The sequence below is a fragment of the Puma concolor genome, chromosome E1, assembly GCF_028749965.1.
Source record: "Puma concolor isolate L17-30 chromosome E1, mPumCon1.1.hap2, whole genome shotgun sequence".
Classification (NCBI taxonomy): domain Eukaryota; kingdom Metazoa; phylum Chordata; class Mammalia; order Carnivora; family Felidae; genus Puma; species Puma concolor.
Window position 1 is genome coordinate 4,836,095 of NC_141680.1, and position 13,514 is coordinate 4,849,608.

Below are 13,514 nucleotides of genomic sequence, written 5' to 3' on the forward strand. Positions count from 1 at the left end.
TGTTTGTTTGTTTGTTTTAGTAGGCTCCACACCCAACATGAGGCTTGAACTCACAACCCTGAGATCAAGAGTTGCACCCTCCACCATCTGAGCCAGCCAGGCGCCCCTCTTTTTCCCCTTCTACTTGATATCATAATAGAGGCACTTTCCCATTTTGTTTAAAGCTCTTAACTTTTTTAATTAAAAAAAGTACACACATGTCAAATGAGAGAGACTAATCTAAGGGAAGCTATGAACCCATCACAAGGCTTCAACAATTATCAACCAATCTTATTTCCTCTGTCCACGCCTCACTCCATTATCTAAAGCAAATATAGAGAGCACATTATTTTATCTGCAAATATGGCAGCATGCAATTTTAGTAATTTGTTTCTTTTTTATCTTCCATCTCCTCAGGAAACCACAGCCCTGTTGGTCGAGTAACGATTACATCCAATGGAAAACTTCAATATTTGGTCATAGAGTGAAGAGCTCTTGGTTTTAGTCCCTGAATCCCTCTTTGAAATGACCTAAGTAATTTCTTAATGTTGTCGGAATCCAGTCTGTGCTCAGATTTTCCCCATGTAGACATTACTGTGAATGCTCTCCTTAATTTGATTCTAAGGACACATCGGGAAGAATTTGGTGGGTGGTATGGAAGTGTCAGAACTCTTGAGCCAATGTGTCCCTGTCTCTGTGGAATCCGAGATTGCAAACCAACAAAGATGCTCCCCAGATGTCGGAAACCAGATTTCCAAAAGTTCAGTAGAAAGAAATATGTCTGACTCCATTTCTCACTGCTCTGTCCAATATGGTAGCACTAACCACATCTGGCTGTGTACATTTATATTAGTGAAAATACAGTTTTAGGGGCGGCAGCGTGGCTTAGTCGGTTATGCTAATACGACTCTTGATTTTGGCTTAGGTCATGATCTCACGTTCGTGAAATCAAGCCCCATGTTGGATTCTGTGCCAGTGTGGAGCTTGCTTGGGATTCTCTCTCTCTCACTCTGTCTCTGTCCCTATCCTTCTCTCTCTCTCTCTCAAATAAATAAATAAAAGCTTTAAAAAAATCTTTTAAAAAATACAATTTTAAAGTCAGTCCCTTGTTTGGCATCAGCACTGAGTAGGGATGTGCGGTGAGCAGTTGCCATATTGGACAGGGCAGACACAAGACATTCCCACACCATCACAAAAGTTTCCATTGGACAGTTGGTGTAGAGTCGGAGAAGGAATGGTATTCACAAGGGGCAAGAGACTCTAAACAATTTTTTTTTTTAATCTGCATTTATAATTGCGGAAGTGCTTGGAAGAATGCAGCGTGCCCGCATAGGGAACTTGACCAACTTAACATTCAAGAGGAAGTCGGATATATGCCTCAGGTCTCACTGCTCATTTAATAGCTTTAATTGAATGGTCTCCATCTAGCCCTGTGCCAACAAAAGGTTTGCTTTATTTTTAAACGTACTTCCTTTTCTCTAAAAAAAAACCCAAAAAACAAAACACAAAAACCGATTCCTGCTCAGCAGTGGAAAACATGAAGTTAGCCCGGTCTTATAAATATCAGCTATGTCCAGCCACTTCCAGTTTTAAATAGTTTCATTTCAAGAAAACATTCTGTCACATTCAGATATTGGTATTTTCTTTTTTTTTTTAATTTTTTTTTTCAACTTTTATTTATTTTTGGGACAGAGAGAGACAGAGCATGAATGGGGGAGGGGCAGAGAGAGAGGGAGACACAGAATCGGAAACAGGCTCCAGGCTCTGAGCCATCAGCCCAGAGCCCGACGCGGGGCTCGAACTCACGGACCGCGAGATCGTGACCTGGCTGAAGTCGGACGCTTAACCGACTGCGCCACCCAGGCGCCCCTAGATATTGGTATTTTCTATTGCAGTCTGGTTCAGACCCCCTGCCCGGGGCTCGGGAAGCAGAACACAGCCTTGTCCATTGGTGCCCTTTCCCTTCCTCCTAACAGCCCCTCCTGTCTGCTCCAAGGGTCCCCTTGTGGGAAGTGACAAGGATCTCTCCTTTCTCTGCGAGGCCAGCCTTCTCTGTTTGGCCAGTCCCTCCCTCAGTGTCCGGCTCACTTGTCTGGATCAACCTGTGTGGGGAATCCAGGTAGGATTCAGCTGTGATGCCATCCTTGGTGTAGGCAATGACCCTGACAGTACGTCTGTCCAAAGTCCCAGGCTGGGTGGACCTTCAAAGACTGGTGGTCAAGCTTGCAGACCCTCAGCCACTCTGACTGTCAGGGGGGAGACTCCCTCCTTGGTCACCTAGGCTGGCTTTCCTGACTCAGTCCACCTTTACCCAAGATGGCAGAACTTCTTCTAAGGGTCTTCTTGTATGAAATGCCAGGCATGAGGCTCCATCCCCTTTCTGCCAAGTGCAATACCCCACAACTGCATATACACCAGTGGGGTGCCAACTGCCAATAAGTGACTCCAGAAAAAAAGGGGTTACGTGTCCCCATTCCAGACTCTCCCACCTCACAGACATATTTCCCTTGGAGCTCACCAGTTTGAGAAGACAGGTCAAGAGTCCCCATACTTCATGGCATGGGAGCGATGGTTGAAGATATAATTACTTCCTCAAGAACTCTGCTCCCTCTCAAAGACATCCCCCTCATCCTCCTTTGCCCCCCTTCCCGTTATCTTACCTCTTCCTGGTGTTTTAAAGCTCATGATCCAGGTTGAAAGGGTATATTGGTTATCTATTGCTGTGGATCAAATTACTCCCAAACTTAGCAGCTTAAAGCAACAAACTATTATTATCTCATATCGTTTCTGAGGGTCTGGAACCCAAGTGTGGTCTAACTGGGTGGTTCTGGCTCAAGGTTTCTCATGTGGTTTCAGTCAGGATGTCAGCTGGACATGCATCATATGAAGGCTTGACTGGGGCTGGAGGAACCACTTCCAAGATGGTGTGCTCACATGCCCATTGGCCAGAGCTTTAATTCCTTGATGCATGGGCCTCTCCAGAGGATTGCTCATGACATGGCAGCTGACTTCTCCCAGAGCAACTGACCTGAAAGAAAGAGAATAACCAAGATGAAGTTGTCTTTTATAACTTAATCTCAGAAGTGACATACATTATCTTCTGCCGTATTCTGTTGGTCTCACAGACCAACCCTCTTACAGTGTGGGAGGAGAGCTATCTCACGGCAAGAACACCAGGAGGCAGGGATATTGGGGGTCGATGGAGGCTGGCCACCATGATGAGGCTCATTGATTGTGAGGGTCTGGCTGGGAGTCAAGCTCTCTTTTAACTTAGCCCTTCAGAATTAAGCAAGTTGTTTTCACCATGGACAAGGTTTTCCAGAAAAGACCCAGTAATAGTTTGGCTGCAATTACCTTCCATACACCTGCTTATTAAATTACATTTTGTGGGGCGCCTGGGTGGCTCAGTCGGTTAAGCGACCAACTTCAGCTCAGGTCATGATTTCGCGGTCCGTGAGTTCGAGCCCTGCGTCGGGCTCTGTGCTGACAGCTCAGAGCCTGGAGCCTGTTTCAGATTCTGTGACTCCCTCTCTCTGACCCTCCCTCATTCATGCTCTGTCTCTTTCTGTCTCAAAAATAAATAAACGTTAAAAAAAAATTTAAATTACATTTTGTTATTATGATACAAGTTACACGTATTAAGTGTTAAAAAAGGAAAAAAAGACACAGACAAGTAAAAAAGCAGACAAAAGTCATGTCTTAGTTCACTATTCAAAATCAAACCTTGACATAATGGTTTTATAGAATTGTCTTCTGTATGAATGTTTACTTTTGCAGATTCTTCGTTGTTGGCTCATGCTTCTAACAGCATCTTGTAAATATCTGTATTTGTTGGTGATCCTATTCCTAAGGATTTGCTTCAGGAAATGTTCAAGTCCATGAGCAAAGCAAAACTTCAACCAATTTAACCCAATACATTCATCTGATAACCTTGATGTTTTATATTTGTTTGCATTTCATATTTAGAAATATTTCTTCATGGTTTCTGATTCCAGAAGTTTCTCATGCTCCTCTGAGTTTACCTAAATTAATTTTAAGTGGCACGATTTTTTTTTTAAGTTTCTACTGTCTTTGCACCATAATAATAATTAAAAAAAAGGTACAGTTATGGCCATTCGGTGCCCTCCATGACTATGCTTTTCTTTCATCATGTTTTTGGTTTCTTTGTTCTTTTCCTCTAAAGTTTGAAAGAATTTTTCAAGTCGGTCCATACCTGTGAATATTCACCTTTAAAAAAAAAATTTTGTTCTTAACCTTTATTTGTTTTGAGAGAGAGCGTGCGCTCAGGTGAAAACGTGTGCACATGTGAGTGGGGGAGGGGCAGAGAGAGAATCCCAACAGGCTCTGGGCTGTCAGCACAGAGCCCCACGCAGGGCTCGATCCCATGCACCCATCGCGAGATCGTGACCTGAGCTGAAGTCTGACGCTTAACCGGCTCAGCCACCCAGGTGCCCCAACAAAGTTTCTCTGTGGCACCAGTTCTGAGCTGAGAGTGGCAATCTGCTTCCAGTTTCCTTATATTCCTCTTTTATCGCCCGTTTGATGTGACCTCGACAAGGCTACACGTTACCCGGTGCTCACAAGTATACCTACCACCTGTCACTGCATGACACGGTTACAGTACCATTGGCTATATTCCTGATGTCGTACTTTTCATCCCTGAGACTTATTTGTTGCACATCTGGAAGCCTGGACCCCTCTCTCCCCCCCCAACCCATTTTGCCCATGCTTACCCTCTGGCAACCACCAATTTGTTCCCTGTATTTATGGGTGTATTTCTGCTTGTTTGTTTGTTTGATTTTTTTTTTAAGTTTAATTAATTAGTTAATAATTTCTTCAAATTTACATCTGAGTTAGTTAGCATATAGTGCAATAATGACTTCAGGAGTAGGTTCCAGTGATTCATCGCCTACGTATAACACCCAGTGCTCATCACAACAAGTGCCCTCCTTAATGCCCCTCCCCTGTTTAGCCCATCCCCCCAACCCATGCCCCACCAGCAACCCTCAGTTTGTTCTTGTATTTAATAATCTCCTATGTTTTGTCCCCCTCCCTGTTTTTATGTTATTTTTGCTTTCCTTCCATTATGTTCATCTGTTTTGTCTCTTAAAGTTCTCATATGAGTGAAGCCATATGATTTTTGTCTTTCTCTGACTGACTAATTTCGCTCAGCATAATACCCTCCAGTTCCATCCACGTTCTTGCAAATGGCAAGATTTCATTCTTTTTGATTGCCAAGTAATACTCCATTGTGTATATATATATATATATATATATATATATATATACCACATTCATCCATGGATGGACATTTGGGGTCTTTCCATACTTTGGCTATTGTTGATAGCACTGCTATAAACATTGGGGTGCATGTGCCCCTTGGAAACAGCACACCTGTATCCCGTGGATAAATTCCTAGTAGTGCAATTGCTGGGTTGTAGGGTAGTTCCATTTTTAATTTTCTGAAGAAGCTCCACACTGTTTTCCAGAGTGGCTGCACAGTTTCCATTCCCATATTTATTTATTTTTGAGAGCGAGAGAATCTCAAGACACGGGGCTCAATCCCACAGACCTCGAGATCATGACCTGAGCCAAGATCAAGAGTCGGGGACTCCACTGACTGAGCCACCCAGGTGCCTCTGTTTGATCTCTTAATTTGCTCTTCAACAAAATATGATCTAATGTTTGTCAACGAGCAGAAGACAAATTGCCTGTATTCTCATGGGGAGCATGGTTCCATGTCCTTCCTCGTCAAGGATCTTCCAAGTAGATCTTTGTCTCCTTCGTTGATGAAAAGAGGCTCTGACTTGGGACTCCCCACCTTTACCAGGTGACATCTTCCTCTTGCTCCTCTCATAGGCTTTGGAGAGAAGTCAGATTCAACTGATGCAGCACCAAGTCTGCCTGCATTAATGGCGGGGCAGGAAAGAGTAAAAATGCCAGTGGCCTTCTCCCAGAAATGAGGCTGATAATAGCATCTGTGGATGAACAGCTCACAAAGGTCATGATGTCCTGCAGACAGCAAGCATTTAATAAGTGGTTGCTGCCGACATTATTATTCTATTGTTGGTATTTTATTACTGTAATGTATCTTTGTGTGTCTGTTTTGTTCATTTTTTTTTTTTTATCCTTACCAACCAGAACAGTGCAGGAGCCATTCGAGACACTCCAGAAATATTTATTACATGAATGAAGTTTTGAGAATTTGGAGAGGCGATCATAGAAATGGGTCACCATGCGCCATGTTGAATCAGACGTTGGTAGTGTTGCTTGCAATAGTGAAGAATTTTGAATCAACCTACGTGTCAAATAGCAGGGGTCAGTTGAATCAATAATGGCGCTTGACGTGCTGGAATCCTATGTCCTTTCTTGCAGAGCATATCGTGCAATACTTTGGATGGGGGAAATGTTTACTTATATTGTTGGAATGAAAAAAAAAAGGGAGTTACACAACAGTATGTACAATATGATCTCAAATACATAAGAAGTGTGTATGCATAGAGAAAAACTGAAAATAAGGTTTGGAAAGCATGGATCCAGGGGCGCTTGGGTGGCTCAGTCGGTTAAGCGTCCAACTTCCGCTCTGGTCATGATCTCGCGGTCCGTGGGTGCGAGCTCCACCTGGGCGTCTGTGCTGACAGCTTAGATCTTGGACCTGCTTCAGATTCTGTGTCTCCATCTCTCTCTCTCTCTCTGCCCCTCCCCTGCTCACACTCTGTCTCTCTCCCCAAAATAAATAAACATTAAAAATTTAAAAATAAATGTGCGACTATAAAGGAGTTAAAACGAATGAATTAGATCTATATGTATCAATATAGATACAGTTCAAAGCACAAGATCTAGTCCTGGGAAGATACATGCATGCAATGTTACTCATGCAACATTTTCAAATTAAAAACATCCATAATGTACATGGATACATGGATGCAATGTTCATGGATACATATAAGTGTACTAAAAACACAAAAGCCACAGCAATAACTACTCCTCCTTTAGGAGGTGGGAAGGGGTTGAGAGCTTTTAACTGCATTTCCTCAAAACAAAAAAATAAAACCCACAAACAACCAAGATCTCTAAGACAATATGGCAAACTACTAACATGTCTCATCTGGGTAGTCGGTCCATGGATACAAGCATGGTATTAATAATACTTAACCACTGACATCCCCTGGGTATCGACCAGCCAGAGCAGACACTGATCATAATGTTGGAGCCCCATCCTGAGGTGCCAGCCACCACATTAGTTGCTGGATCGTGGGTGGGTCCTTCAGAAAGAGCTGATGCCATGTAAACTGCGACCAGGGTTGTTAGGTAGGCTCATAGGTAATTATCTCTCAGGCTGAAGGCGTGCTTCGTAGATTGCCAGGGGACCCGCTTCTTAGCTGCCTTCTCTCTCTCTCTCTTTTAATATTTTTTCTTTTTTTGAGAGAGAGAGAGAAACAGAGCATGAGCAAGGGAGGGTCAGAAAGAGAGGGAGACATAGAATCCCAAGCAAGCTGCAGGCTCTGAGCTGTCAGCACAGAGCCCGACGCGGGGCTCGAACCCACGAACCATGAGATCATGACCTGAGCCGAAGTCGGATGCTTAGCCAACTGAGCCACCCAGGCGCCACGGCCACCTTCTCTTCAACAGTGTCCTCTGTGACTTGGATGAAAACCACGGAGATATTAAGTAAGATTTGCAGGTGATGCAAAACCAGAATGGCTGCGTATTCCCATGCTTGACTGAATCTTAAGACTCTTCAAACTCCTATTTGACTCTCAAGAGGTAAGACTGAATCTCTAACGTAATAATAATCCCAACAGGTGGCAAAGAGACACAAGAGCCAATTAAACAAAATTAAAGAAGTGTAAATACAGTATTTCATCTAGCTTAAAATCGCTTACTGCTTACAGACACCCGGCATGGCAGGCTGTCATGTGAAAATTCCAGGAGTCTTAAAGCCTTTTATAATCTGCTGGTGGGAGTATAAATTGGTTTCTGGAGGGTAATTTGGTGACAGATAATTAAAAGCCTCCCAAGAAAACACATATCTTTTGAACTAGCAATTCAACCTCTCGGGATTTTTAAGAAATCAGGGTGCCCCTGGTGGCTCAGTCAGTTGAGCAACCGACGTTCGATTCTGGTTCAGGTCATGATCTCGGGGTTCGTGGTGAGGTTCGTGGGTTTGAGCCCCGCACCAGACTCCGTGGTAGCAGAGAGGAGCCTGTGTGGGATTCTCTCTTTCCCTCTCCCTCTCTCTCTCTCTCACCCTCATGGTAAGGCACTGTGGGTTGGGGGAATGGGGAGATGTTGGCAAAAGGGTGCAAACTTCCAGTTATAGGATTAACAAATTCTGGAGATGTCATGTACAGCAAGGTTGTAGCAGGATTCTCGCACAGAGAGTTGTGGCACTGAGGTTTTTCTTTCTTTTTATTTCTTCCGGAACATCTCAGTTGGGTTCATACCGGAAGAACGGAGTCCTGAATGCCACATGACGTAGCTTTCTATATATTTTTTACTTCTTTGTCTCCCATGTATGGTAACATACAAACCTGTAGTCTGATTAAGTGGTCTCATGTTACAAGGTGGTGAGGGACGTTGTCACGTACCCATATAGCCAAGTTGCCTTGAGGGTTTTTTGATTCCTTCCGTAGGGAGGGGACCCTACCACAAGGTGGCTATAGCTAATAATAATCTATTATTTCAAAGTTGCTGAGAGAGTAGATCTTAAATGTTCTCACTGCAAAAAAGAAATGGTAATGGGGCGTCTGGTCTGGCTTAGTCAGTAGAGCATGCAACTTGTGATCTTAGGGTTGTGAGTTCAAATCCCGCGTTGGGAGTAGAGAGTACGTTTATAAATAGTAATTATGTCATGAGCTGGAGGTGTTAGCTAATGCCATAGTGGCAATCATTTTGCAATATATAAATGTGTCAAATGAACACGTGGTACACCTTGAACCTATACAATGTTAAATGTCAATTGTATCCCAATAAAGCTGGGAAAAATTGTCAGAGAAAGACTCAGAGACGGTTATTTAAGGATGTCAATCCAAGCATTGTTTGCAATTGTGATACAAAACACAAGTATAAGGAACCTATCCGGAGGGTACTAGTTAAATACATAGTATACATTGGGGTAGTGTATGACCAATAGAAAATCCAAGATAATAAACATAGGGAATAATCTGGAAGATTTTACATGAATGTATTTATAGTGATTATCACTAGGTGGTGGGTTGTGAGAGTTTTTAAAGTTTATCTTTTCTTTATTTGTATTTTCTAATTTTCAAAGATTATGTGTTGCCTATGTGATGAAGCATTGAGCTTTAAAAATTAGTTTTAGCTGACAATACACTTAATGTAATCCAACAATGTGATGTTGCTGCTAAAAAGAGTGGTCATTTGGGGGCGCACGGGTGGCTCAGTAGGCTGAGCATCAGACTCTTGATTTCGGCTCAGGTCATGATCTCAGCGTTCGTGAGACTGAGCCCCGAGTCTGGCTCTGTGAAACCTGCTGCGGATTCTCTCTCTCTCTTTCTGCCCCTCCCCCGCTTGTGCTCGCTCGCTCTCTGCCTCTCTCTTTCTCTCTCAACATAAATAAATAAACAAACTTAAAAACAAAATAAAAAGAGTAGTCATTTATGTAATTAGGGAGGAGACCGGGAGAAACATTACAACTTTCACGCTCCGGTGTTGGGGGTTGCATTTTTTATTTTTTATTTTATTTTTTATTTTTTTTTTTTTAAAATTTTTTTTTTTTCAACGTTTATTTATTTTTGGGACAGAGAGAGACAGAGCATGAACGGGGGAGGGGCAGAGAGACAGGGAGACACAGAATCGGAAACAGGCTCCAGGCTCTGAGCCATCAGCCCAGAGCCCAACGCGGGGCTCGAACTCACGGACCGCGAGATCGTGACCTGAGCTGAAGTCGGACGCTTAACCGACTGCGCCACCCAGGCGCCCCGGGGGTTGCATTTTTTTTTAGGGTTCACAGGAGTGGTACCAGAAATGTTGACCCAGCTGGAAGTTATGTTCTACATAACCGTTGAGAAATCAGGGCTATTTATCCCAGGAAATAAATGACTAAGGGAAAGTATCTTGTCCTGAAATGATTGGAGGCCCATCGAATGGAGAACATTGGCTCAAAGTTGCTGCAGAAAACAGAAAAGGGATAGGAGCAGAGAGCAGTAGCTTGCTAACAGGGAGAAACTTTCTAACAACCACGGATTGTTACTATTGCCACAATGAGTTGAATCAGTCAGGGCTCCTTGGTTGCAAATAATAGAAACAGACTCCAGTTAACATATGCAAGAAAAGATTATTGGAAGATTTGGAGTGTCTCATAGGGAAGAGCCTGGGGAAGCAGGCTTGGAAAAATGAAAGAATATTCTGAGTCATACGCAGGGTGTTTTGCAGAAACCAGGGGCAATCTTCATCCAAGAATATTAAGGATGTACTTCTTAAAACTCCCCAGTGTCCTCTCTGGCATCTGATACGGTTTCACAACCCATGAATTAAGCAAACCTTTTGTGTGCCCGGATATTTTTGTTACAGTCTACCTCTTCTGCTTACCTCATTACATCTGTCAGCATTTGAAATCCGAAAGGCCATGATCATGTCAATGAGTTCTGCTTCTGACTTCCCCAGATTCTGCTTCTAAGCATTGACAGATGTCCCGTACTGTCATGTCTTGGGGTTTGGTGAACAAGTTCATGTTAGCCCTCAAGACTGCTTTTATTTTAAAAACCGAGGGCTATTCTCCACCCCGGTTTTGTTAGCCCGTGGGATGATGTTTTCTGGGCAACAGTGAGGTGAGTGCTTACGGGATGGAGGGACTCCATGTTTTCTTCACATGAGAGTGGTTTTCCTCCCTCTCATCAGAGCATCATGTAACTAGAACGAAACACGAGTGGAAGGAAAGACGCGGAGAATAAGTGGCCGGAGGGAGAAAAGAACCAATTTGAAATTCCCACTCCATGCCAGGCATCCTACTGGGTGCTTGTGTGGGCAGGTCCCCGGGAGAAGCACATAGAACAACGGAAACAGATTGAAGCAGAAAAACCATAATTTTGAGGTCATGGGGTAGCACGCAGAATTCTCAGGAAGATTAGATAGCCAGGCAGAGCAAATGGGCAGTAACAAAATGGGGCTTTGCAGTCAGAAAATAGCAAATAGCGTGCCACAGAATTGGTTCAGAGGAAGAAAAGAAAAGAAAAGAAAAGGGAAGAGAAGAGAGAGAAGAAAAGAAAAGAAAAGAAAAGAAAAGAAAAGAAAAGAAAAGAAAAGAGAAGGGAAGGGAAGGGAAGGGAAGGGAAGGGAAGGGAAGGGAAGGGAAGGGAAGGGAAGGGAAGGAAAGGAAAGAGAAAAAAAAGAAAAGAAAAGAGGTTGCTGTCAGCACCATTAAATTCCAGGGGCCAGAGTTTGCACTGCTGGCCCCCTTGCACATTACTGTCCCCCTTCCTCCCCACCCTATTTCTCTTTCCTAGCCTCAATTCTTCTCTTCACCTTCATTTTTTTTTATAAAAAATTTTAATGTTTATTTATTTTTGAGAGAGAGAGAGAGAGAGAGAGAGCGGGAGAGGGGCAGAGACAGAGGGAGACACAGAACCCGAAGCAGGCTCCAGGCTCTGAGTTGTCAGCACAGAGCCCGATGCAGGGCTTGAATCCATGAACTGTGAGATCATGACCTGAGCCCAAGTCAGACGCTCAACCCACTGAACCCCCCAGACGCCCCTTGACGTTTCTTCTAATATGATTATCTCAGCAGCCCCATGAGTGGGTATCTCCACCTTCCAGATGAATGAATGGAGGTTCAGATAATTAGACTGGGGTCAGGCAGTGAGTGGGCTAGTGCCCTGGTGTCCTTTCTCGTCTGTTCTGCCACGATGTCTCTTACATGCCAGGCAGGAGCCAGGTTGAGCCCTGGACACAACGATTCCACGAGCGAGGCATTGGGAGAGCCATTTCACAGGTAAGGAGATAGAAGCTTACTCAAGGTTCTCCGTTTGTAAGTGATGGGAGACTGGTCGCATGACATCAGAGTCAGCCCTTCAATCAACCGCCTCTCTTTCTTGGGGTAAGTGAGAGGTTGGATGAATCCTCTGTTTCTCGTGCTTTTAGTCTTTGTCAAGCAGGTGTGGGGGGCATGCCAGCTGAGCCCCCCTCCCCCAGTCTTCCGTCTCAGCCGATAGTGCACTAAACCCCTCTGTCACCTAAGATTGGAAGCTTGCAGCGTCCTTGACTGCTGGCTTCTCACTCCCCATATGATGAGTTGGCAAGTTCTTTTTCACATGCAAGACGTGTCTTCTGGTTCTTCTCCTCCCTCATACCCACAGCCGCATCTCTCGTCCAGGTCTGATTACTTTATGCCAGTCATCTTGCGCTGTCTTATCAAGTGGTCTCCCTGCCTTCACACTCGCCCCGGAGCCCATCTGCATGCTGGCAGCCAGGGTCTTTTCAGTGGACATCACGGTTGACTCTCCATGATCATGCAACCCCAGAAGACTGGTCCAAGCCAGCCATGGCGAACGACTGTGTCATCTGACCAGGCCCTGTGACCCATAGAGACCCGGAGAGGCGCATCTCCTGGGAGGATGCTTCAGGATTGGCTTGTGCCTGGCTGTGTTACTGGCCATTTGGCCATCTTGCAAGCACCCCAAGAATAAAGTGATAGCGTTGACACAGTGGAGATGGAAAGGGATTGTGGGTCTTTGAGGGATTCGTTACTCTATGCAAATCTACTGATCAATCCCCCTCCTCTGTGGCTTTGTATTACCTTTGGAATCAGGTCCACACTCCTCAACGTGGCTTTTGAAGCCCCTTCCGGGGACATGATCCACGCATCAGCCCCTGGGTCTGACTCTCCCAACCCTTTTCCCTTGGCCTTTAGGTTGTGATTAGATAATCCTGGCTCCTCTTACCCCCCTTCCCCCACCCCAAGTCGTCCAGAACGTCTCTGCTCTTTCTTCTCTAGAATGTTCTTTTTCTCTTTCTCCATCTACCGAATTTCTTTTCATCTTCCGGGATCAGCTCAAATGGTGGCTCCTCTTTGAAGTGTTTCCTAATCCCCAGGCAGAATTAAGGAATCGCTTGAGTGTCTGTGAGCACTTTGTGTCTGTGTTATGGGGCTCTTTCCATCCTCATACACAGTCATAGGCACTTATAGTTCTTCTCCTTTGCTAAAAAGTGAGCTCCTTAAATACAGGGACTTTTTCATCCACATTGTAGCTTTGGTACCCTGCACAAGACCCAGTGATTCCGTATGTACTAATGCCATTTTTTACTGAAAAGTTCTCGTTCATTCAGATTGTAGACAATCCGGCATGTGGCTATTGATTATTGTTCATTTTTTATTAAAAAATGAAGCAGTATTCTCCATCATACTGTCTTCGGGATTTTGCAGTTTAAGAAGCTCTTTAACAGACACCGTCTCAATTAATCCTCACCTGTCGCTGTAACACCAGTATTATCCCCACTTAACAGATGGGGAAACTGCACACCCAATCCAAACCTATTTGTTGAGTGCCTACCATTTGCATAACGTTATGTAAGAG

General features: G+C 44.2%; 1 non-coding gene across 1 annotated transcript; it reads right to left on the reverse strand.

Annotated features, from left to right (window-relative positions):
• Nucleotides 1-380: 380 nt before the first annotated feature.
• On the reverse strand, nt 381-511 carry LOC112857168 (small nucleolar RNA SNORA25). The gene has a single exon (XR_003223306.1). It is a non-coding gene; the product is annotated as a small nucleolar RNA SNORA25 (small nucleolar RNA).
• Between the last annotated feature and the right edge of the window lie 13,003 nt (nt 512-13,514).